The sequence below is a fragment of the Canis lupus genome, chromosome 12 (assembly GCF_011100685.1).
Source record: "Canis lupus familiaris isolate Mischka breed German Shepherd chromosome 12, alternate assembly UU_Cfam_GSD_1.0, whole genome shotgun sequence".
In the NCBI taxonomy this organism is placed as follows: domain Eukaryota; kingdom Metazoa; phylum Chordata; class Mammalia; order Carnivora; family Canidae; genus Canis; species Canis lupus.
Genome location: NC_049233.1, coordinates 25812862 through 25831545, shown reverse-complemented (window position 1 = coordinate 25831545; position 18684 = coordinate 25812862). Strand labels below are relative to the sequence as shown.

Sequence of the window (18684 nt, the reverse complement as noted above, 5' to 3'; positions counted from 1 at the left end):
AAATTTATGTTCCATCGTATTTCATACTTCTTGGTAGAATACAGTGAATGATCTACTTACAAGAGAAATTTGGAGACTCTTAGATCCTCTTTGTGGAGCCTCTGAAAGCAAATGTCAGCACTGGACATAGGTTTCTTGTCACCTTGATGCCTTTCAGGATGACTTCTATCAGTAAGAAAATGTTCCCTCCCCTCTGTCTCATTCTCTGTCGGCCCTAACACGTGTATACTGTATTTCCTATGTTCTAGCCTCTTAGCCTGCCATTTCTGACATTAGGACATTTTTCAATTTCTCTGATACCATCCTACCCCTCCTTTCCCAATGTCTTCTGTCATTTTCCCAACTGCACACGGATTCGTAAGAAGACAAAAGAAAGGTAACTGATTACTACTGGGGAAAGAACACTGTCCAATCATTCAAGAAAGCCCCATGTTAAGAAATGTTTATTGTCTTCTTTATGAAACCAGTACATGCCCACTGTAAAACAAATAGGATGCTAAGAATAAAAATCACGTTTAATTAAAGCAGACAAATAATGACCATTAACATTTATATATAACCTCCTGTTCACAAAATCTTGAATTCCCAGCTATAAAGGGGATGCAGTAGGTGAGAAAACATCTTCAATTAGTCTAAGTTCTCTATATCAAAATATAAACTTTAATTATGGGATTCACTGAGATTCATGCATAATATCTGTGACTGGAACAAAGCTAGTTTTATTTACTTTTTTTAAGATTTTATTTATCTGAGAGGGCATGAGCAGGTGGGAGGGGTGGTGAGTCAGGGGATGGTGAGTGTCAGATAGAGAGGGAGAAGTAGGCTCCCAACTGAGCAGGAGCCTGATTCAGGGCTTGATCCCAGGACCCTAAGATCATGACCTGGGCCAAAGGCAGATGCTTAACCAACTGAGCCACCCAGCACCCCAGGAATAAAGTTAGTTTTAAATGTCTTTAAACAGGGAAGATTATATTTACATGTTGCATAAAGATCATCTTGTTAATGGATTTAATGTTGAATTTTTAAGCCGTGTCCTTCAACTTGTTGGTTGGAGGTTTAAAAATAGAAATTAATTTACTAACCAATATATAATTATTTAGAACTAATATTTAGAACATATCTGCTGCTTTATGCTTTCTTATAAGGCAGTAATTTTAAAAATAAGTAATACTGCATTTCATCAGAGAAACTGCTCTGGAATCCTTTTATCATTGTTAATTCAAAACAAAGTACAAATTGGTTTAACTTCTTAAAGACCTTTTTTTCTTTCATTTCTAGTGAGTAAATGATTCAGAAATGGTGTCTGAGGATACAGCAGAATTGCCATGAATCGGGTTTTTTTCAGGAGTTTTTAAATACATATACTCTTTTTTTAAATCAAAAGTAATTCATACTCAGGGTTTAAAAACTTAGAATGTATAATACAAATATGTGGAGTAAAAATCCAAAATCTATAATCCTAATCCTCAGACACAGCTCTGTTAATAGCTTAGTTGGTATTCTTTCTGATTTTCTTTCCTTTTCCTTCTTTCCTTCCTTCCTTCCTTCCTTCCTTCCTTCCTTCCTTCCTTCCTTCCTTCCTTCCTCATTCTTCAGCTTCTTGCTCCTTATTTATTCATTTGAAATGGGATTCTGCTGTATAGTACATGCAGTTTTAATTCTCAGTAGTGAGCCGAATTTGGTTCTTTGTGAAAAAGTGAGCTAATACCTATTCCCATAAGGTTGATTTGTATGTGGAGGATTAAAGTTCCATTATTTATACTATGAAACTTTTTAACCCACAACAGATGCTCTATATTATACGCAAAATTACTTGAACTTGTCAAGCTTCAGTTTTCTTGTAGGTAAAAGGGGATAATAATACCACCTATTCATAAAATTGTGAGGTATGTAAAGTCATACAGGCGCGGGCATATCCTCTCCAAAGTTAGTTAGAATTCTCCCCCAAATTATTTTTCCTTAACTAAAAATCTTAACTTTAAGACATCTTCATACTGTGTATCAAATGCGTATATAAGAGCTAGTTTAATCCAAAAAAGATCCTTGCATTATCCAAATCAATTTGTAACTTAGATGTTTTAAGCATAATCTTTACCAAAATATTCAGCTAATGTAGGCTTTAGACTACAGATGTAAAAATGCTCATCATTATATTCATAAGCTAACGTATACTGGGTGTCTTGACAGGCATTGTAAGATATGTTTATACGCAAGAATTGGTTTTTTTTCGTTTTTTTTTAAGATTTTATTTATTCATGAGAGACACGGAAAGAGAGGCAGAGACATAGGCAGAGGAAGAAGCGGGCTCCCTATGGGGAGCCTGATGTGGGACTGGATCCCAGGATCCTGGGATCACGACCTGAGCCAACCACAGATGCTCAACCACTGGGCAACCCAGGTGCCCCTATACACAAGAATCTAATAGTGATGCTGCACATATACAGTTCATATTGAGATAGAGGTAAAAATTAAAGTGAGACAACTGATAATTTGGTACATTGTTTCAATAATGATAATAATAATATGAAGAAAGAGGCCTTTGCAATAATGGAATGCATGAGACATGTCAAGCACAGTCTTAAGTATTTTTAGGAATTACTTCATCTATTTTCTCAATAACCCTATGATGTAAGTTCTATGATATCCTCATTCTCGTCTACGGCCATACCACCCTGAACGCGCCCGATCTCGTCTGATCTCGGAAGATATCCTCATTCTCTAAATGAGAAATACAGGCCTGAGAGAGAAGTAACCTCTCCAAAGTCACATCACTGGGCAGTGGGGTGGACTCTAAACCCAAGTAATCACAATTGGAGACCTCTTCTTAACCCCTGCACTCAACTGTTCCCTCTGACTTTGACTGACAAATTTTGTAGTGAACTAAAGTTTAAGAGGAAACTAAAATGCAGATGTATAATTCACTATTCAAGCTAGTAAAAAGGAATTAGAAGAAATTCTCTTATAATGAGTGTTGCCAAGATTAAAGTCTGCTGATAAATTTCTAAATACTCTATATACATAAACCAAAAATACTTGGAATATATCTTTTCCCGGGGTTATCTAGAAAGTGAGTCATGCATAATAGCCCTAAACTCCATACATGTTGTCCCTGACCATATTTATTTGCTATATAAATAATAGAAGCTATGTATACCTAAGTATAGAAGTTAACCTTCATGGAGGTTGAGATATCCTAAATAACATAAAACTTAATGAAAAAGGAGAAAAAAACTGGAAAAATATATTTCTAGAAGAATAGTAATGGTTACTTATTTGTTTACTACTGGCATATACTTCTAGAAGAATAGTAATGGTTACTTATTTGTTTACTACTGGCATATTCTATTGTATTGATCTTTCCCAATCTGTACAATTGCATAAATAAAATGGAGTTTTACCTATGTATTGAATATAAACACTATTGAAATGTATTTTATATTTTATTATACTTAATGATAGGACATCAGATGAAGGTGAACATGAGAACAAGAAAAAAGAATAGAAAGAACATGAATGCAGCCAGAAGGCTGAAAAAGATCCATTAGAAGTACTGAGATGAAACAGGCAGCAACATGAAAAACAAGATAAGCCACCTCTTACATCCTTCAGGGAATGTTATGTCCTGAGATCTAAAAATTTTCATAAATCACAATCATGTGCAACTTATCACATAAAGCAGTAATTTCAGAAATTAAAAATATGCCTTCCTTTTAGAACAAATACAGAACATTCTACTGATATATCTGGAACTTCTGTTATCCGTTATCTTCTGTGTCTGATTTTCATAAACCATTACACTTGTCCTTCACTTTGTTTTTTTTTGTTTTGTTTTGTTTTGTTTTGTTTTTTCTGTCCTTCACTTTGACCAGCAAATTTTTTTACCACCTTGGAAAATTTCTATGTGTCCACTGTCAAGTAAAGAATAAATATTTGTACCAGGCTCTCACAGTGTAAGTTAATTCAAATTTGTGCTTTTAGAAAATTACAAATTATTGCACATCATGTATTCAGAATCATTCAGAGATGTTACAAAATAAGAGTACTAAAACTATGAATTCCAAGGATATGCCAAAGTAATATTTACTACACTCCTTTATAATACTGATGTTTGAGAGAGACTGTCCTCCAAGCTATTAAAAATTTTATAGTTTCATATACTATATACTGTGAGTAAAAAATAGACCATGTTGGAAGTATTAATTCCATAAATGTTCTCAAAAAGAATTTATTATTTATTATATTTAGATTATTAGGAAGATGTTTAATGTGGGATTTTATAAAATGTTAATTACTAATAAGTAAAATTTGGTGATGATTTGATTGCTCAGAAGTAGTAATTAATTCTCTTAGGATTTAAGTCCAAGGTGTTCATGTATTTGAAGTAATAATCAAATGATTTACTGAATCCTCATGGATTTCTATCACTTATTCTATTATTCATTATATCACTGAAAGAAACATTTTAACTAGAAATGATGGCCTGTGACTAAACGAAATAGGTTCAAAAGAAAGTGGTCTTATGACAACTACAGCTAAAAAATATTCAGTGGATGCAAACAGTCTGCTAAGCTAAATACGTTGCTAGCTGTCACAAAAGGAAAAATGTCAACAAGCACAGCATCTTCATTTAAAAATATTCAAGATATATTTTGAGAAAGAATACCCAGGCTTTACCTTTCTAATAGCAAAAAAAATATGAGCCCTCTTGGAAAAAGGCATCAGGGGTTTTTTTGTTTTGTTTTTTAACTTAGCTAGTATCCTGTACCAGACTGATGGGAGACATTTCTCAAAAATAGTGAAATGAATAAATATCCATCAATTTGCTTCAATTCTTCATTTGAGACATTTCTCAAAAATAATGAAATGAATAAATATCCATCAATTTGCTTCTATTTCAGATCTTATGTTTCTTATGTGATATTTATGACTATGTAAATTATATGTAAAATGCTAATTGTGTATATGACATTATATCACACATACGTATTTTTATCATACCTATTTATTATGCCTTGATATTTTTAAAAACATTTGCAGTAATATTGTATTTATTACAACAGCTCCATGAAGAAAACAAGCCAAATTTTCTTACCCTCATTTTAAAGATAAGAAAATAAAATTTCACAGGGATAAGAGGCTTGTCCAAAATTACGTGAAGTTTAAACGGTGGGATTTGGGCTGAGACATTAACCTCCCCAAAATAACCATGCTGTTTTTGTTTTTGTAAATGATAGTAGATAGTGGAAGACAAAGCACTGAAGGCTGTATGAGAGAGAACATTGGTCGTGTGCAGTAATTACTCAACATCTTACAATAAAACATATTCCCCAAGTATTGAGACTTACTTTGACCTATATATAAACATTTAATCACAACCTTAATAATTAATATTTAGATGCTTCCTAAATATATGGCATAATATTAAGTACTTTTTAAAAATAGCACATTGGCGTCAAATGCATACGAAATTACTTAAAATTGAGAGCCTAATTGATTACAGAACTGTACACTGAGTTTGTAAATTCTAAATTAATAATTTTTCTGATTTTAGCTGGAAGAGAATAGAATTAATTAAAAGTGTAAAGCACTATGTATGAAATTAATGGAAGCATTCTAACTTGATTTATAACATATCAAAACGGTAACTCCATTTCTTTAGCATCTATCATTAAAAGAACTTCAAAAAAAAATTCTACTACTAGGTAAGAATTAGCATAACATTGGCCATCATTTTTCTATTACTTACATTAGTCCTTCCATCTTAAAAAAAATGGACTTTATGACTATTAGATAATTGAGATTTTAAATGCCCTGTGAGTTTCAAAATCTAATTTTAGCTAAATTTTCAAAGGCCAAAAAAAGTCACTACAATTTCCTAATTTTAAACCAAGTACTCTGTTTTTGAGGAAAAAAACCCAGAAGGTTCGAGTCTAAATTATACAGATCATCAGTTGATCTTGATTTAATTTACTAAACTATTTCATTTAGCAGTGCTAAATCTGGGCTGATTCCTTAGGAGTGTAGTAATCTGAAAGGATTCTGCTATTCGGTCCAATTTATCTCTGTTCAACTTTATTGTTAAAGTACATCACAAGGACCTAGGAATATCTATTTGTATGACCCCACTTTTGAATAAGTACATCAGATCAATACAGATTTTACTGTTTTACAATTAAGCTACTGTTTACACTGTACAGAAGATATAAAGCAGCATACTTAAGAGAGTCTTAGGCTTACTCAGTTTCCAGGTCAAACCTCATTCCTGATTTTGGCATGGGTTCCTAAATTCTTGCTCATGTGGTGAGATAGATGAACTGTTAACTATAACACTTCAGGTTCTGGTATGCTCAAAACCTCACAGATCTCTAGTTAACTGCCAAGATCAACAAATGCATTTTGTATTAAACATGTGTGACTAATTAAAATATTAGGGCTTACTATATAAAGAAGATATAGCACCTTAAGTTGCAAATAGTAAAATAAATACATGTATTGGAGGATGAGATGATCCTTGCTGTCTCCCATCCTCAATGTAGAAGGAAGGGTCTAGGAACGTAATGTAAATGAGAGATGACTTTAACTAAACCTACGATGTCCACACCAAAAAAAAAAAGGTAAGATACTGACATGCTACAGAGTATTCCTAAAGTATGCATTTATCTATAAGGAGAAATTATCTGATTATGATATTTAGTAAATATCTAAATGGACATTATTTCCTACTCTTCTGAGAATGGATTTGTTCTTAGCAATCTTAAAATATACTATATATGCTTTATTTCATTGATTCCCTAATTAGACTTCATTATTATTACAGTAGAATTATACCTATTTCCCAAAATAACCTTGGTTGTTAATACTAATACATTGCAGCTGCATTCAGTCAATTTTATAGAAAGGACAGATACCTCACTTCTCAAATAATTTACATATACAACTAGTATTTTTATTCTTAAAAGAACAATAGACAACATCAAAATATAATTATTTAACTTACTAGACTATTTTTTCATGAGAGACAGAGAGAGAGAGGAGAGAGAGAGAGAGAGAGACAGACAGAGGGAGAAGCAGGCTCCACGCAGGGAGCCTGATGTGGAACTCGATCCCGGGACCCTGGGGTCACGCCCTGGGCTGAAGGCGGCTCTAAACCACTGAGCCACCCGGGCTGCCCAACTTACTAGACTATTGATTCCTAAATATAATAGTTGTTTTATTTATCTTTATTTGCTTTTAATGTACAAACAGATAAGAAAACAGAATTTGGTGCAGTGCCTGGGTGGCTTATTTGGTGTCTAACTCTTGATTTGGCTCAAGTCATGATCTGAGTTGTGGCATTGAGCCCTGCCTCAGGCTCCATGGAGGAGTCTGCTTGAGATTCTCTGTTTCCCTCTCTCCTTCCCCCTTACCCTGCTCAACCTCTCTAAAATAAATAAATAAATAAATAAATAAATAAATAAATAAATAAATAAATAAATAAATATTTTTAAAAAATAAAATAAGATTTGGTAACAAATTTTAGGACAAGGCATAGTCTGTTAATTTTATAAATGACTATGCATTAAGATGTAATTAAATTTCAAAATCAAATAATTGGAGCACAAAATAAGCTATGAATGGTCTTTATAGTTAAAAATATAAAAATAAAACAAAGTCTTGCTTATTTGTATAGAATATCAATTTCACAGTCTTTAATTCTGGGTATACTAGCTCCTTCAGAAGACATTCAGACCTTACCAGAACTTAAGTAAATGAATGAGATTCTTATTTCAAACTTTAATGGAATTTGTATAAACATTCTATTTTCCATGTCATATATTTCCCAGCATCTAATTTTACTGATCAGGCAATTCTGAAAGTTTATTTTCTTTTCTATTTTAAAACATGAAGTTTAGAAATAAGTATTATTTATTGAAGTGATAATATGAAATAGGACATTTGCCAAAATTAGCCAACAAACTGGCAACTCTCAGTACTATTTTGCATTTGTGGAAAATCTAAGTATTAATTATAAGTTATGTAATTCCTTTTGCATTTCAAAATATACCCCAATAATCGACTTAATAGAAAAAATGTACAACGTAAAACTAAAGTATCATCCAGTATCTCTTACTATTTTTAACACCAACGATTTATGTATTATGTTAACATAATGACACACAAGGTTTATTTCCAATATTCTATTTCTTGCAGTTTCCTCTACTCTAACTTTTGACATACAAAAATCAGCTATAAATAACTAGGAAAACATACTATATGGATTTTTAATTGGAAGTAATATTGAAGATTTATTGTCTCATTCCTAATCAGTTAATCTACCAAATGCCTATGTAACACATTCAGATTTTTATGACACGTTACTTGCTCAGTAGCTTCAAAATAGACTGGAAATGAATTTGAACATTAATTAGTATCTAACAATATGTAGAACTTGGAAAGGTATATCCAGTTAAGTTGAAACAAATTTGGTTTTAATATCAAGTAATGATACATTTAAAAATCATAATAAATGTCAATTGCTCTGCTAAAATGTTTCTTAATATGCTGCAACACCACACAGCCACCTTTATTTATAACAAATAATGAAACTGTAGTACTAAACTAATCAAATTCAAATGAATTCAATTACATATGTTTCAGTAAAACACTGTTTAAGAAATGCAAAATTTTAAAAAATGAAAGTTTCATTTCTTTGTAATCAAAAGCAGAGAGATTTAAACTTCAACCAACCAGGTGATAAGTTCATCATTTCTTTTTGCTCTTAGTGGAAGTTGTCAAGAACATTTGACATCTCTTCAACTTGCTATCTTATTTGTCCTTATTTATGAACCTCGTGTTGATATTTAAACCACAGGACAGGAAGAAGAGGACAGCCACAGTTCTATTAAAATATATACATCAATATTTGCAAATAATGCATGTAGTATTAAAGGATCTGTAATTTCCAAAGGAAATGTGCAATATCTCTCATTTCCTCAGCTCTTGTGTTTTTTTTTTTTTGTTGCTTTTTTTCCCTTTCTTTTTCCTGTGTCTAATGATGCCCAACTAATTTGGGACAGTAAGAAATACCATTAATTAACTGGCCTAGTGTTGAGGACATCAAGACTCTCATCAGAAAGAAAAAAAGTGAATGAATTAAACACTACCATATCCAAATAACTACAAAAGCCACAAACCGTTTTTTTTTGTTCACAAATTGAAAAGTGGCTATCTTTCAGTGAAAATATATTTTTAGCAATTTTGCAAAACTTGTAACAAAGAAGATGTTGAATTAATACATTTTTAATCAACTAGTGCTTCTAGCTAAGTATATAAAGAAAGTAGAAATATTAGCAGGTAAAGAGTTACAAGTTAAGAATGTATTTGAAATACAAAAGTTGAGCCTTTCTTAGTATAATAAATCAAATCTCACTTTTGATTTAGTCTGACCTGGTCATTTCTAATTCTAACCCCGTTTTGATCTTCAATTTGAAGGCAGCAAGGCTCAAGCTACGTAGATCATTTCCTTCCAAAAGTTTGATTTTTCTGTCATTCTTACAGAAAGGTAGAAAATTTTTGAATATCAATGTATGCTCTATATTCCCTAGCTGATAGTCTGAGCTACTGTAAGAATCTTGGGAATTTTTTAATAATAATTGAGGTTCTATTAAACTTAGTTCTCAAACAGCTTCTTAGAGTTTATTCATCAAATAATTCGGAGTGTAAAAGTAGCACATAAACATTAATTGAACAGCCATTAAGCAGTATGACTGTTTGTTTTTGGTTGACAGAGGACATAAAGCTCCATACCCTATGGTGGAAAACAATTAGGTCTTATGATGAACATGGCATTAAATATACTACTACCAGACTTGTAGACCAGTTTCACTTTACTGAATAGCAGTCAGCCATAGTTAGAAGCCTGCCCAAGTTATAGGAAGTCATATTTTTACTGTCATGACTTAGCTGCTTATAAATATTGTAGTGTGCCTCATGCCTTATGCTAATGGCAATGACTAATGGTTGTCATTATCTTCATTCAATCTCATAAAAAAACTTCCTCAGGAGAGACTGATCATAGCTAGAATGCTGCTTAAAGTTAAACTGTTTTTCTAAAACACAGAATATAAAATGCACTTAAGTACAAGAGGTTGGATGGATAATTTATTTTGTTTTGAGTATGTCTGACAACTGCTCCTGTTGTTAAATTTGCCATGAACTGAATTGATATACCATATGGGGATGCCGTAGAGATGCCTATATGTGTGACTGCATAATACTTTAAATTGTTCTGCCCATCTGGGACTATAGGTGAAGATGTATGATAGAGAAACCAAAAGATGAAATAAATCTGACAATGACTGGAGGTTCAGTGTTTTAAACAATGGAGGTGAGCCCCCTCATCTATTTGATTTCATTCATGCACTCTCCTTCAAGACAGGTGCAGCACACTTCATTATGGTCCCAAAAAGAAATGCTTAAATGGATGAAGCAGATCTTTGCATCTGATAGAAGCTAAGTGGGACATTCAATGAATGTCAAACAAGTGAGAGACTTTTAGTTTTATTCTACATTGTAGCAGCACAACAGTAATGTGCTGATTCTCACATGTGCATGATTTTCATACACCTATTTCTTCAGAACTTGAGGTTATGAATTTCTGTACTACAGAATAAAATCAAAACAAAAAGCAACTAATAAGGAAATATATTTTGTTGAGGGATTGTGATGATATTCACATGATTTCTATTAAAGTGTATATGAAGGATAGAAAGTTCTGGAGGAAGAGGAAATGTCGTCCACCATACATGATACATCTTTATGGAGCTTGTGTCTAAAGAGTTACCTTAGTCATCCTTCTCCATCACCTTCTTGTCTTAGAGGGAGGGTTCAGTGTTGCCGGCAAGAAGGATGACATACAGTGGGCGTCCAGTAAATATTTGTAGAATGAAATGGGGTGGAATGGAGCAGCTTGGGACAGAACACCATAGACTAGGGACATGATTATTTGTTCCTTCCTAAAATTCTACTTTGTTTTAAAACAAAAGGAGAAATAAATGTATGGATGGATGGGTAGGCAGTGAAATGAATGATTCAAAATAGAAGTTTGTTTCCTTCTTCAAGCACACTCTTATTAAAAAATAATTTGCAGGTCTCCTGGCTGGCTCTGTTGGAAAAGCATGCAACTCTTGATCTGAGGATCATGAGTTCAAGCCCAATGATGGGTGTAGAGATTGCTTGCATAAATAGATAAACTTAAAAAAATATAAAAAAGCAAAAAATAATTTGTTTCAAGAGTATAAATCACAGTGTGTATATTTGTTTTAATGAGACAAGAAATTGCATAAGAGATTTCAGAAAATTTCTCTTAAAAGTAATTAAAATAATTTTTTCTTTAAAAATTAAAGTGTACTTTCCAGGACCTAGTCAGAGAGACTTTAGGAAATCTTCAGCTAAGTTACAAATACTATAGAAACATCATGCCTCCTCTCCTCCTCATGTCTCAGAGGAGCTTGGGAGAAGGCCAGCAGCATTATTTTGTACCCATCTTGAATCTGACCCACACATACCATCTTTCCAAAGAGTTCCATGTAAATTCTTCTGCACAATTTAACACTACCTTAGGAATTTGTTTTTAGTTAGAAAATACATTGTAGATAAAGTGACCATTCATCCTGGTTTATGCTTGTTGTCCCAGTGTAATTAAGAGTACCACCTTTCACTTTCAGACATGCCCCATATGGATGAGAAATTATGGTAATCTTATCTACAAATAAAAACACAATGTTAAGAATAATAAAATAACCTTTATTGGAAACTTGCTATTTGTCTGAGACTTTGAAATACTTTCATGTATAATGAATTCTTCACAGTAACCCAACGAGGGAGATATTTGATTTCCCCTATCCTACTTAGGGTCGAAGAAACCAAGACAGAGGGATTGAACAGCATGGGTCCTCTCAGAGTGGGCAAACCTGAAATCAGACAAAGGTCTGACTCTTTAACAACATAGGTCAGAAGACGGTATGCTATTTTTCTATTTGCTGGTCGAAATGAGTAACTTGGTTTTACCAAATACATTTAAAGATTATCAATAGTTTTAACTTGTCATTCTTATTAGCTGTTATAAATTGTATTTTTATAAGGAATATGCATTTTAAGATGCAGGAAAAGAGCACTCAACTGAACTAGGTTGTGGTTCAGAATATTACTATTACTATATTAATGATAATAACAATGATTAATTGACTAGTTTTTGTACTTAGAGCTTTCCCTGCATTCCCTGACTCTTAAAATAGCTCTGTGAGGTAGAACATTCCAATCCCATGAATGTGTACAGATTGCTTTAGCTACTTATCCTAAATTACCCCAGAGGTTAAAAGGAAGATCAAGGATCATTTCATTTCAGCAGGCCTCCCCAGCTCTGACATTCTCTGACTAGATTAGATGTCTCTGGGAGCAACTGGTTTTTGGGATATACAGTAGCATGAAATCTGAACACTGAGGAAAATTCTTGGGGAGGAAAGGACTTCCCTAACATCTCATATTTATATTAGCTATTGTACAGTAAGTGCTTACTAAGGGCCTTCACTTTATAAACTTTTTTCTTTTGTTTTTCTCTTCACCATAGGCCAGATAAGAAGAGAATTTGGATTTGAACCAATGTAAGTTTAACTCCACTATGCTAGCATTAGCATCTTTCTCTGAAACTCTCTAGAGATTGCCCTAATTCAAGAACCTTTCTGAAAAGCAGTATTAAATAAAGATGAATAAATAATATTTGCTTATAATCAATTTTTTCAACCACTGTGTAAAGCATATGGATAGAAAAGCAGATATGATAGTATTATAGAGAGGTTGTAGAAAGAAATTCCTTTTTCAAAACGAAGTATAGAAATTCTTAATAGTGCAGAGTAGGTTCTGTGTGCTGCTGAAAACAGAGTAAATAGAAGTCTGTGTCTATACCCAAAAGATACTTAAATTCACTTGGGGATATAAGAACATAAATGTACACAGAGGGATTATATGCTATTATAAAATGCCAAATCATACAGTGTAATCTAAACAGTGGTTCTTACTGGGAATGCATTGTGTGTGATGTGCTTTAAAAATACAAATGCCAGGACCATTTTGCATTGACTTATTAAAGTTTCTGAGGTTGGAGCCTGGAAATGTGTATTTTTTAAACTCCGCAGGTGATTCTGAAGTGACTATGAATAACAACCACAGATTAAAATATGTGTGGAACATATTAATATGTTAATTATGCAGCTTTAAAAAGAAGAGGTTAACCTGGCCTGGAATTTTAAAAGATGGCCTCTAGAAGAGGTGAGATTTGGATGAAAAGTCAGATACCAACAGAAGGTAGGTAAACTAGAACTTTTTTCCCCCTTTTATGCTCAAAACAAAATCTTGCCTTTAATGTTTTCTGCCTGAATTTCAGATTCCTATTAGATGAATTGGATGATAAAATGTGTAACAATAAACACCTGGAAGTGTTCCATTATCTTCTAATATGAAACTCAGGTTTCAAGTCTTGCTTGAAAGCTTGTATATTATTATATATAGAGAAAGATGTATCCGTATATAGATATATAGAAAAAGATTATAGATTTTACTACCCATAATAAAGGATTTTTGTCACAATTAGTAAATGCAGTTTAGATTGCAAACTGCCAAGGACAAAATCGATATTTTATTCAAATCCCTATATCATAGGGATTGGTATCTAAAATATGCCTGACATATATTTGTTTGTTGAACAAACAAGACATTTAGATTTCCCTGGTTTATTCATTCTACCTTGTTTGTAAGATTCCAATGGTTTCCATTTGAAGGATCAAGCATTTGATCTATGAAGGTTTTGTCAGTTTGTTTCTTGATCCAGAACCAATAACCTGGCAAAGACTTTTAACAATTGTTACTTTATAAAAATAAGCTTTTTAGAATTTTTCTTTCTCAATAAAAAAGATTAAAAAGGCAAAAGAGTTACAAACATCTTAACAACAGGGGCCTTTCCCATCCATGCTTGTGCCTAGACAGCTGGTAAACCCCTCTTCTCAGAGCAGCCTCTCCACGGAGGACAAAATCACCAAACCTGTCAGTGGAAGCCTTTATAAGCTTTCCCAAGCTTTCTGCAGACTTTTTTTTTTTTTTTTTTTTTTTTTTAGAATAGGGTTGTTTTGCCATTGCTTTGGTTTGGGCAGTTAACAGTTCTAAATGCATGACTGTCAATTAGGGAAAGACAATTATCATATAATTTCACTCATACTCAGTTGATATTGCAGAGGATCATGGGGAAAGGGAGGGAAACTGAATGGGAAGTCATTAGAGAGGGAGAAAACCATGAGACTCTTAACTATAGGAAACAAACTGAAGGTTGCTGGAGAGGAGGGGGTGGTTGGGGTAATTGGGTGATAAGCATTAAGGAGGGCACATGATGTGATGAGCACTGGGTGTTACATGCAACTGATAAATCATTGAACACTAAATCTGAAACTAAGGATGTACTTTATGTTGGCTAACTAAATTTAAACAAAAAATAAAATAAAATGAGTGTCTTGTAGACAGCAAAAAATAAAAGGCATGACTGTCAGAAAGATCACTGAGAATCTTTAATCACTGTATTACATCTCCCCAGCACCAAAGGAGCCAAGCTTCCTTAGCATGTTGTTGTTATTGTCGTTGTAAAAAAAATGTTAGGGGATATTCATATTCCCCTCCATGGAATTTTATAATACTTTTGGAAACAGTTTCATAGACAAGACAAATAATAGAAAGAAGAAAGAATAAACAGAAAAAAAACACAGATGAGAAAAGAATATGGTGACATGATGATAGAAAGCTTTGAATTTCTTATTCATATATTGATTTTGGAGAATAAAGGAGAAAGTGGAAAGCATCACATGATGTTTACTTGTAGACGTGTATTTGTAAAAATATTTTTAACATGAAGCAGCTGTGACAATTAAGGCAGATACTACTTTTTTTTGGTATTAGAAAAGAGACAGGTAGGATCCAGAAGAGGGAGCTTGGGCAGAAACAACTGTCACAGAACAGGATGCCTGTCAGCTCAGCCTCGGTGCCACTCAAGGGAAGTCCTGATTGTCCAACCCCATTGTTTCTGGTTCCATTGATGTGGATCTAGGATACAGGGGCTTAAACGAATGGGCACTCTTCCTTAAAGGACTATTGGATGAACTCTTGACATGACTATATTCTGTAACAGACACATGGAATTATTAGGTGGACCCAAACCCAAGACTTCCAGATTGCTAATTGGAATTTCAGTAACCATATTGGCTGCAAAATAACCTAAGGAACTTTGGTTTGAAAAATGGCTAGTATCTAGCTCAAGGTATGTATCTGCTACCATATGAATCGCTGCACTTTTTCAACTTCCCCTCCCTTCTTTCCAGATACTACATGAGCACCTCATCCCAACAAGCCTGATGATCATCAGTGAAAAACATTCCAACATAAACATGATTATAACATTCATTATCAGTAGTGATTGAACATTGAACATATCTGAAACAGTTTAATTCATATTGAGTTGCATAAAACATCTGAAAATAGAATGAATTTGTGTTTTAAGAATATTTTAAGAGTGGATCGTCACATCCATGACATACATGTCATCTTGAGTACAACAGTAATTTTAATCAGCCACTGGTGTGCTGGAGCCATAAGCCAATGAGATCCAAATACCCGCATCTCTTCTCAACTAAGCATTCTGAGACTTCACTTTGGTAGTATGACGCAGACCCTGGTGGGACTATTTAGACTATCAAAATCATCAAGGGCTTTGTCTTAGTATAGTCCATTCAGGCTGTTATTTTAAAAAATTATATAGAGTGGATAGCTTTTAAACAACAGAAATTAATTCCTCATAGCTCCATAGGCTGGGTGTGTGACATCAGGAGGCCGGCATGGTTGTGTGAGGGCCTTCCTCCAGGTTGCCTTCTGGAGAAGGCTTTTCTTTCTATCCCTGCATGGCAGAAGGGTGAAGGAGCTCAGTGGAATCCATTTTATAAGATCACTATTCCCATTCATGAGGGCTCCACCTTCATGTCCTAATCATATCCCAAAGGCCCTACTTTCTAACACCATCACCTGGGCATGAGGATTCCAGCATGAATTTTCCTGAGAGAGAGGCAGAACAAGCATTCAGACCATAGTATGCTGTAAATTAGAGCTTTATCCCCCGCCAGAAAGCAAGTGTAAGCCAGTTTACCAGCACCAGCACATCACTGAGTTAAATGGACATTTTAGAAGAAGAAAAAAACCAATATAAATATATGTCTGTAATTAATAACACTGCTTGCTAAGTGTATATTTAAAGAAGACATGGCTTAAGAAAGACAGTATTTTGTTAGACTGCTAGGGCTCATATCTCTTATTATGCCAGTTAGCCTCCTTGTCTCTCTTAGTCCCTTTCTCCTTAAAATAAGAATATAGTAATACCTAATTCATAGGATTGTTCTGATGATTAAATGAATTAATATATGCACTTTTAAAGTGCCTGATACAGGGAAGGTGATCAATAAGTATTTTCTATTACCATCAGCATGAGATGAAACTATATGGTATTTTATAGTGTTCTCCTGAAAGACTGCCTATTTTCAGTGTTATTTTCCTTGTTGAGCTTTTATATCTTTTAGAAGCCAATACCTAACTTCCACAAGTTCTGTGAAGATCTGTTAAATGAAAGCATATCAAATCACTTTAAAATGCATAAAGTACTATGTAAATGAAAGGTGGAATAATTATGTTAAAGGCATCATCTTGAATTTTGTTTATACTGCATCTTTGAAATGAGCATCAGATTTTTCTCTAGGCAGTTACTGCTCCTACAGAAACAAACACAGATGGTGCCCAAACCTCCTACTGAATAGTTCTAGGCAATGGCATTTATCAAAATACCGCAGGTCACTAAATGTGCAAAGACTCAAAACAAACCCCTCATCTCAGTGTCAGGCCAGCACAGTAATTTAGGCAAATAAGCCTTTGTTTGATAATTGAAGGATCTTCTGATTTGTAGAATGTACTAGCACAACACACAGAAAATCTTACATGTAGGCTAAGTTTTACAAAATAGGACATTAAAATGCAATTTCTGTTAGAGAAAAAAATTAGTTTTCTTCACTGATGAGTGTTTCTAGCCAAATTAGAACTACTTTTGGGGGTGTGCATACAGATGTTCTGATTTTACGTTGACCTTCTAGCCAAGCAAAGCAGAGAAAGAAAGGAAACATATTTTAAAGGTATTTTTCCTTATACTCAAACCTTCTAAGAACCCAGTCATTACAGTGCAAGCTTCCTTTCATCATCAAGATAGTCCTTGATTTCTATAACTTAACTCTCTTGATGGGGTCTTGGGCTTGTTTGCTTGCCCTCCCCCTGGCCCACTGGGGGACAGGAAATTTTGACCTCTGAGGCTTCCTTCCCTAGAGCCCAGTCTCAGGGCAACTGTATGTAGCTGGCTTCTTCCAATGGAACTTGGGAGTTGGGACACTGGGAGGAGACAGGAGATTAGAAAGAAGGGAGCAGTCAGGGCACGTCTCTCAACATTGCTTGCCTCCTGCACCTTCTCAGGCTACAGCTGTGTATCTCCATGCCCACCTCCTGCTGCTGAATCCTGTCATGTTTCACTCTTACCAGGTAACCTATGGCTCCTGCCTCTTTTCATCCTGTGCCCCTCCAGCTAGGGTTGGATGTGGCTTGCTCCTGTCACTGAATGTCCTGTCACCTCACTTTTGTCTGATTGGCTTCTTCTGTCTCTTTCATCACCTGTTTTATGCTTTCATCAATTCATGAATTGATTAAATCCTCCATTTGATGAATATTCTAAGTGAATCCTGTTTTCCTTGACTGGACACTAACTGACCTAGGGCCACTTGCTCAACTGAATTCTTAGGCAAGTAACACTGCTGGAAGTACAGTTCCTCTGCATTTACCATAAAGATCTCAGAAGTTCTTCTGGAGCATGAAATCCTGCAATCACTGTACCCTTTGCAGATCCTTCTCCTTTAGGTAAATGGTGAGTCTCCCGTGAGCCCATTCTGTGCCGAGTCCTGAGGTGGAGGCAGAGAAAAAAATCTGTTCCTTGTTTCTGCTAACCTTAATGTCTAGCTTCTAAAAATAACATCTTACAAAGATCGTTCACATTTTTCTCTACACCTCATCCTATTGCATTGCTTGTACTGCTCCCCTTTCCTGAAATGACCCTCTTTTCCTTTTATTTTACTTTGTTGTGTTATCAGTTCTCAATCAAATAACCACCTTTCTAGTAGTGTTCTCTAAACTTTCCTACTCATCGTTGGGTTGACACTCTTGTCCACTCTTTGGGGCCCCATACCGCAGTGTATGAAATATATGCATGTCTTTCTCTCTGTCTTGAATTAGCCTATATGCTCCAAAATGAAAGAACTATGTTTATTTTTGTAGTCCTACTGCTCCAGAACCTCCTTGGCACTGAGGGATTATTAAAAAAAAAAAATTGTGGAATTGCTGCTGAGCACTCTGAAAGGTCCAAGGCCTCTTGTGCTGGACAGAAATTAATTTTCAAATCGTGGAGTGAAAGGTTTGTTTTGTTTTGTACTAGGAATATTTTACTGACAAACACATGAGAGACACTGGTTATCTCACAAAAGCCTAGTGTCTGTGCCCCACTTCTAGACATGCTAGATTTTATTGAGCAACACT

General features: G+C 34.3%; 1 protein-coding gene across 6 annotated transcripts in view; it reads left to right on the top strand.

Moving 5' to 3' along the window:
* The window catches only part of KHDRBS2 (KH RNA binding domain containing, signal transduction associated 2), a 569820-nt gene that overhangs the window by 533394 nt on the left and 17742 nt on the right, over positions 1 to 18684 (top strand). For all 6 annotated transcript variants that reach the window (XR_005367885.1, XR_005367883.1, XR_005367887.1 and 3 more), the window contains exons 11-12: positions 12608 to 12641; positions 13173 to 13341. The gene's annotated coding sequence lies outside the window, so the exon portion shown is untranslated. The remainder of the gene's footprint in view (positions 1 to 12607; positions 12642 to 13172; positions 13342 to 18684) is intronic.